This window comes from Papaver somniferum, chromosome 1 (genome assembly GCF_003573695.1).
Source record: "Papaver somniferum cultivar HN1 chromosome 1, ASM357369v1, whole genome shotgun sequence".
NCBI lineage: Eukaryota > Viridiplantae > Streptophyta > Magnoliopsida > Ranunculales > Papaveraceae > Papaver > Papaver somniferum.
Genome location: NC_039358.1, coordinates 109,621,968 through 109,629,233, shown reverse-complemented (window position 1 = coordinate 109,629,233; position 7,266 = coordinate 109,621,968). Strand labels below are relative to the sequence as shown.

The following is a 7,266-nucleotide window of genomic DNA, read 5'->3' as shown; positions in this document are numbered from 1 at the left end:
GTTGACTTCCGAAAACAGAAAAGTCAAAAGTTATATTGGGTACATAATTTCAGAATGACTTATAGAAGCAAAAAAGTTAACTTTTTGTGAAGATTCACCTAGAAGCAAATTGGTTATATTCAACCACCAAAAATCAAATCAGATAGGCCGACTTTGGGTGACCAAGTTAGATTTTGCTTAGTCATAACAGCGAGACCAGCAACTTATTTGTTTATCTGTAACTCAATTGACTCGTCTGAATATAATTCATTGCTTAATTTATTACATTTGGATATGATTTATTTCATGACTCAAAAATTATTAAATAATAAGGTTGTAAAAAACTTTTGAATCCAATCACATTTATATCCGACAAATCAGATATAATTTTCTACCTAGTGATTAAATACCTTCGAGTCACCGAGTCAAACGTCATAAAAATCACTGTTATAAAAAAAGGTGTACTTTGACTCCATGATCAAAGAGTCAAATAATGGTCAGGATTAATTCAGAAGGGTGGTCTTTATCGTCCAGATTGGGTTTGACTTGGACGGCCTGGAAAATTTCAGGTCCGGGATGGGAATGTAGGTGAAAGAAATAAGTTCCTGGACCCGATCCCTCTCACATAAAACCTATTTTTCTTACCCTGTTCATCTTTCTGATCCGTCTTCTCTTCCCAACCTCTGCAAACACAGAAGAAAATCATCTGGCAGGTTGATTTAATCTTACACAGATTCAATTTTCTGGAACATCTTTTCATACATTACCAGGTCCACCACCACCAGCAGAATCTACACCTTCATCTACTTCTCCTTATCCATGCAGTATCCTCATCTTCTTTTTGTTGATTTCAGTTGAGCTTTAAGGAATTTGCTAGGTAAGAAGAGATTTTAGTGATATTAGTAGATTTTTATAGGTTCTTAATATCAATTTGAGTTTGTGATTTTCTTTTTAGGGTTTTGCTTTCTTTTGATTATTTGATTTGGTGTTTGTTCTTTTTATCTTGCGAGTGAGGATTTTCGACATCCGTAGATATGATTAGGGTTTTGGGAATTGTTCATTCCATATAATTTCTAATAAAACTTTCACTATCAGATTTTCTTTTTCCAATTATTTTGATCCGCCGACTCTATTCTAAGAAGAAATTGGACTAATCCATGAGTCAGTTGTGACAAAATTCTAAATTCAGTGATTCAAAGTTTTTTACACAAGACAAATTCATATCGGCCTTGGAATTCTTTAGACATTGTTGATCTTTGGATAGGTTCACTTTTGGTGGTTGAATGAGAGGCTGGGTTGTGAAGTATAGGGAATAGCTTTTAGAAAAATGGTGCAACATCTCAATACAGGCTTGGGTCAGTGCATTTAAAAGGTATTAATTGTTGGTTTGTGTGATTTTTTGTAGTGGCAATGGGTATGTCTGGGTTATATCATGTACTTTTTAGTAGTCTGCACATTACTTTTTTTTCTATCCGTGGCGGTGTTAGCTTGGATCAGGATTAATCTGCGACTGTTTTTTGTATTGTAAGGCTGATTATATTTATTGATTTTGTAGTATTCATGAGACTTTGCTGTACTCAAATGATTACCAAATATTAATCCTGCTCCTAGCTAACACGGCACCAGACAGAAAAAAAAGGGCTGACAATGCATCAACCAGAGCGATGGCATACTGTTACTGGGAAGGGCATGTGTGCTCTCATGTGGTAACTTCCCTTATAGATATTTGGTTCTTCTAGAGACCTTATCTATTTTGTGATTTGTTTTTGTAATTTCAGCGATGTGTAAGTTGTATTAGAGAAGAGCGCAACTATGGAGGAACTTCTGTCGCGATGGTTAAGTGGTCTACGTGGTGCTCTGATCTGTGTGCATTCAACTCCTTTATCAGGACTTCTCAATTCTATCAAGACTTATATCTATCTTATCAGGTCTACTATTATGTATTCAACTCGTTTTTGATACATGTGCTCTGCGTTGTCCTCTGATTACTAGATAGGAAATTCGCCTGATATGTGTGCTCTACGTGGTTCTCTAATCAGATTAGTTATCCATATGGTAGAGCTCTGAAAGAAGTGCTTTCGGTGTTTATTAATATCCCATTGCCTGGTGAATGTTGAAACATGGGCAATTCGCAAGTGTAAACTTTTGGTTCATCTGTTTGTAAATCTTATTGATGTTTTATTATTCGGCAAAGCGGTCATATTAAATTCGCTATTTCATTTTTTCAAGTCAAGTCCATTTCACAAAGTTAACGTTCCATGGTGGTTAGCTGTTTGAATTTCAGTTTCTCATTGTGGAATGCACATGTACATGTTGTGGTTTTGTATGGTTAATGCAAGTCAGGATTGGTGTAGGTGAAGCTGTTTCACCTTTCCCTAGCTTTATAAAGTGAATTAATGGGAAGAGCAGATGTACCATTTGATTACAATTGACTGTAAGGACACCTACGACCTAATATTAAATACCTAAATTTTTTTTGCAACCGTGATAATCTGTTTCCTCTTTTCCTCTCCATACTCTTTTGTTTGATTCCTTTTTTTTAGATGTTTTATCTTACTCATTGTAGGGGTTAATATTCGTGCTCACAGAGCTTCCAGAAAGATGAGTGGTAACTTGTGCGCACTCTCATCGCGATAGTAGTAGTCATGGACATGGACTTCTTCAATTCGGATACATTGAGTGTTTGAGTAACCTTCTTCAATTTGTGCATTTAATTTTACTTTTGAGGTCTTTGTTGCTCTATGGGATGAATAAGATTGTTAGACCACATCAGAAACTTTTGTCGAAGGTTTGGGTGCGTATAGGTAAATTACTACTCCCTCCGTTCCTTTTTAATAGGCTGGTTTCCTAAAATAAATGTTTCAAAAAAATAGGCTGGTTTCCTAATTGGGAAAGTCAAATGTTACTTTAGTTTCTGGGACCACTTTTCTCTTAACTTCTTTTGATGACAAGTGTCACGTGGACCATTTCACTTTACTTCTTTTGCTGACAAGTGTCATGGGGACCATTTCACTTCACTTCTTTTATTGACAAGTATCATGAGGACCACTTTCAATGATTAGTTCTCTTAATTTCCTTAATTTTCTCTAAAAACAAAACCAGCGTAGTATTAAAAAAGAACGGAGGGAGTATTATTTTTGGACAGGGATTTGAAACTGAGATCCTTTATCAATTTTTGTTACCCATAATTGAGGCTACGTCTTATAAAGACTGAAAATTAATGAATGGGATTTTATGATGGATATTTAGTTTGGTTAAGTAATTCTCATTAAAACAAGAATTCTGATGCAATTCCTGGCCTTTACATTTCTTAACTAGCATTATTTTCAGCGGCGTTAATTATGGTTTTTGATGTCGTCCAATTCTTATCATTTTGATGGCAGGACCATCAAATGGTATTGGCGCTGAGACTGCACGCGTACTTGCAATACATGGAGTTCAAGTAGTTATCGCAAAGTTCTGTTGTCGCTCCTTGATTGCTGTCAATGACATTGGAGATTCAATCCGTGCAGTTGGTTAGTAAGTTAGAATAGGCATAGCTGAACATATTTTACAGTCGGTAATTTCTGAGGTGAGTAGTACATTATTCATCTTCTTCTTGAAATACTATTGAGTTTATCAATTTGTTCACCATTGATTATGAAACCATGGTAAGTGACAAGATAAACATATTGCTTACATTAGACAAACGAAGCAATGTTGGACAAAATGTCTACAATTGTCACCTGATGAGTCCGATTTGGGTTCATCTCCTAATTACTTTTTCTTCTGTAGTAAAGGTGGATAAGGTGTATTTTGAATAGATGTTAGGATATATGAAAAAATCTTCTCTTACCCTATAACCTATAATTATACCTCCATACTTAATTTTGCACCGATCTTTAGCCTGCAACAACAAGATATGTTTCACCTATAATTTGTTCTAATGGGGGAATTGATCAAATCTTTTCTGTGGAGGGTAAACTGGAGCATACTTGAACAAAGCACAGTTCATATCCCTTTCCCATTCAAAGATAAATAAAGTTTATAAGACAGTTCAAAATCATTAATTGCAATATTATTGTCTTCTTATTTACTTTTATATATTTTGTTCTAAAGATTCTGATTTGCTCTGTTTACACTTTCTGTATGCATTGGAAATCCGCAAGGGGAATCCAAATACTACCTACATTTAGGGAGTCGTTTAATTTTTATTCTCCCATGGTCGTAGGAATCATCCTAGATTCTTTGCCTTTGTCTTTATGCTGCAGGATGTCATGCCTCATCAGATCAGGACCATGTAGATAGGTATTAATTATGTCAGTTGATTATTTGGTTTTCATTAACATGGTTTCACTCGAAAATGGTTCTTTGCTTTCACGTTTTTCCTTGACTAATTGATTTGGGACAGTTGGCCCTATACACAATTCATTCTTTATGATGTTTTTCATGCATACCTATTATATAGGCGTGGATATGATTCTCTAGATATATAACCATGCTAATGTCATCGTTCTTTGACACGTTCTTTCATCAAAGGACATCAACTCTGTGTGCCACACGTATAAAAAAACTTAAAAATTGTTAATGATCTTCAAGTACGTGGACTTTGTAAGCAGCGTCTGCAGGCATCAAACCATTTCCAATTATTATGCATATATTTTGACTGACAAAAAGTTGCTTACGTTTGGCTCATTTTATATTTATGTAGTTTGGTACTAGATCTGAAAGTCTATATTAATGGCAGAATGGTTGGAAATGTATGAAGCTAATGGTTTGTGCAAACTAACTGTTATGACCAAAGAGTGAGGGTAACAAACACGAGAACGAGATATAGGATTTTCATTCCTACCTAACTTTGATGGAAGTTATGTGTGCATTTTTTACAGGTATGTCAACATATCCGTATGCTTATGTTTCGCGACTATATTGTTGGCACCATTTTTTTCTGATTAGTACAGTAGTGGTTCGTCAGTTTGGTTATACATAGTAACATGAATTGTGATGACTTAGAATAGAAAACCCTCCCATATTTCATAACTCCCCATACCATTGATTGTCGTCTTAGCTCAGTTGGTAGATCGCCTGGCATTCTGCCACGAGGGTGTGGGTTCGATTCCCACATACGAAAATATTGGGGCAATGATGACCAGTAGATGGAATCATCAAGAAAATAAGTAAGGGAGAATGATGATTTAGGATTATAATGGGGTTTTTAGAGTAATGGGTTCTCGATAAAGTAGAATGTTGTTGTAGCACTTGATTAGTCACAGTGTGGCCTGTTGATGAAAAATAGGACTTAAGAGTGTAGGGTGGAAAGTGTACTGGAATGGGTGACATGGTGATTTGGGTACCGGGAAGTTTGTTAATAATCTTGCAGTGATTATAGGCAGAAATTGTTAATTTTGCTGTTTGGAAAACAGAAAATGGAAGCAAATAAATTGGATTGGTTAAGAAAAGTAGGGAAACAACCTTTCAGATTTGGATATAATGGGCATTATACGACTAAAAATTTATAAAAAATGTGCAACGGGCACCAGCATTGGGAAAAATAAGGGAAAATTTTGTAAGAAAGTCTAATTAAACTATTCATATTTACCCAAGAAAACATGCGATTCGTCCAAGGTCTGAATGGTTCTCTGCCAGAAAGGTTGGTTTTTGTTTTCATTAGGGTTTGCCTTTTTTCTTAATTTTCCTATTTAAATTTAGGGGATTTTCTTGGGGGATTGATTGGAACTGGACTTGAGTTGATTATACTGGAAATGCATCTTCCAAATCTTTTTCTACCATGATTAGAAAGAAAATTTTGCCTAAGTACAACTCTTTGTGGTTATGACAAAACTCAACAATGAGCATCGAAGCATCTATTCCGAACATGAGTTGTTATTCATCTTTTACGTTTTCTGGGTCCAATATTCTTTTTTTTTTTGACAGTTTAAACAGCAGTGCAGCTCATGAATGCAGAATGGAGACTCAATCCGTTTCTTGATGAGATGGGCAGGTAATTAATCATTGATGAAGGCTTCCTGATAACTATTACCTCTATTTTGGCATTCAGTTTTTGGTTGATTCAGGGTTATGCTGAATTAGCTATGTTGTTCGGTGATCTATGAATATTGTGTTTTTAATTTCAGTTTTGTTGAGTCTGATTAATTTGAATTTATGATTTTTGAATTAAGTCTTGGACTAGGTTCTCATGGAATTAGTTTAATCTCACAAAACTGAAACTCAAGGCTGTCATGAATGGTGCTACTTCTCTTTCTCATGATCTAATTTCTGCCTTTGAAGCCAAATTTGAAATTTCATGATGTACAAGTCAAAGAGGTGTGTGCAGTAATATCATCCCTCATGGATTAACTTCTATATCAATAGGTTTCCCATCATTATCTTCATGGGATTAAAATTAGATAGCGAACTTGAGGGAAATTAATCTTTTGGTGGTTTGCTGCAAACTCCAAATTTCTGCCTTTTGAGATTTTATTATTATATTTTCGAGATTATTTTTATTGAATGTTATTATATGAATAGAAGGTACTTTGGCGAGGATTCTAAAGTGGGATTGGTCTCCAGATAATCATTCTTTTAATCATCTTCTGTTGACAGCTAGGACAAAGAGGTGAGTTATTCTCCTATTATGTATGATTTTTTTTCTTTTCTTTGAGACATATTTACAAACTGTAATGATTGTTTTGTAGGTGCAATTATCAAAAGAGAGTCAAGTGATGCAGGTCCCGATGAGAAAAAACCTTGAAAAATAAATAAAAACGAATAACCCTTAAAGCAAGAAAATACTAGGTTGTACTGAATTCCTGATGGCAGTGGATAAAGGCTTGCTATGGATATTATTCCCTACTATGTTGAAAACTATTAAAACTTGCTCAAAGCAAGCACCCACAATAGGCAATAGGTTACATCTTAGCCTTACATTGTTGGTATTTTGTGTAGATTGTTCAATTGACGATTTTACTGAATTTTGATTGTATAGACTGTTTAATGACACTGAATATGTTGATATACGAGTACATGTATTTTCATGTGTGCCAGGTAGAACATTGAAGGAATGCATGAATATGGTACATATGAAACATATGAGATACTTGGTCATGCAGCTTCTGCCTTCATTTAACTGAGCTTCGATTCGTCTTCATTATCACGACTAATGGATCTCCTATACTTAATGTATGTATCTTATGTGGACTGTTTGAGGAAGATACCATCCAAATCTTCGTACAATGCTCCTCTATTTGCTTCATTTGGCCTTACTTTAGGAATGCTGCCAGAAAGACGAACGTAGTTTCTAATTCTTTC

At 35.1% G+C, this 7,266-nt stretch overlaps 1 long non-coding RNA gene across 16 annotated transcripts; it reads left to right on the top strand.

The window, feature by feature from the left end:
• The first annotated feature begins 542 nt into the window (after positions 1-542).
• On the top strand, positions 543-7,066 carry LOC113296166. 16 transcript variants are annotated; one of them, XR_003332994.1, is made up of 10 exons: positions 543-856; positions 1,244-1,351; positions 1,535-2,413; positions 2,546-2,783; positions 3,363-3,494; positions 4,230-4,266; positions 4,670-4,847; positions 5,893-5,959; positions 6,487-6,574; positions 6,654-7,066. It is a non-coding gene; the product is annotated as an uncharacterized LOC113296166 (long non-coding RNA). The 16 variants fall into 16 exon arrangements; XR_003332990.1 differs by having other exon boundaries at positions 3,363-3,550; XR_003332984.1 differs by having other exon boundaries at positions 1,535-1,685; positions 1,758-2,413; positions 3,363-4,847.
• The last annotated feature ends 200 nt before the right edge of the window (positions 7,067-7,266 follow it).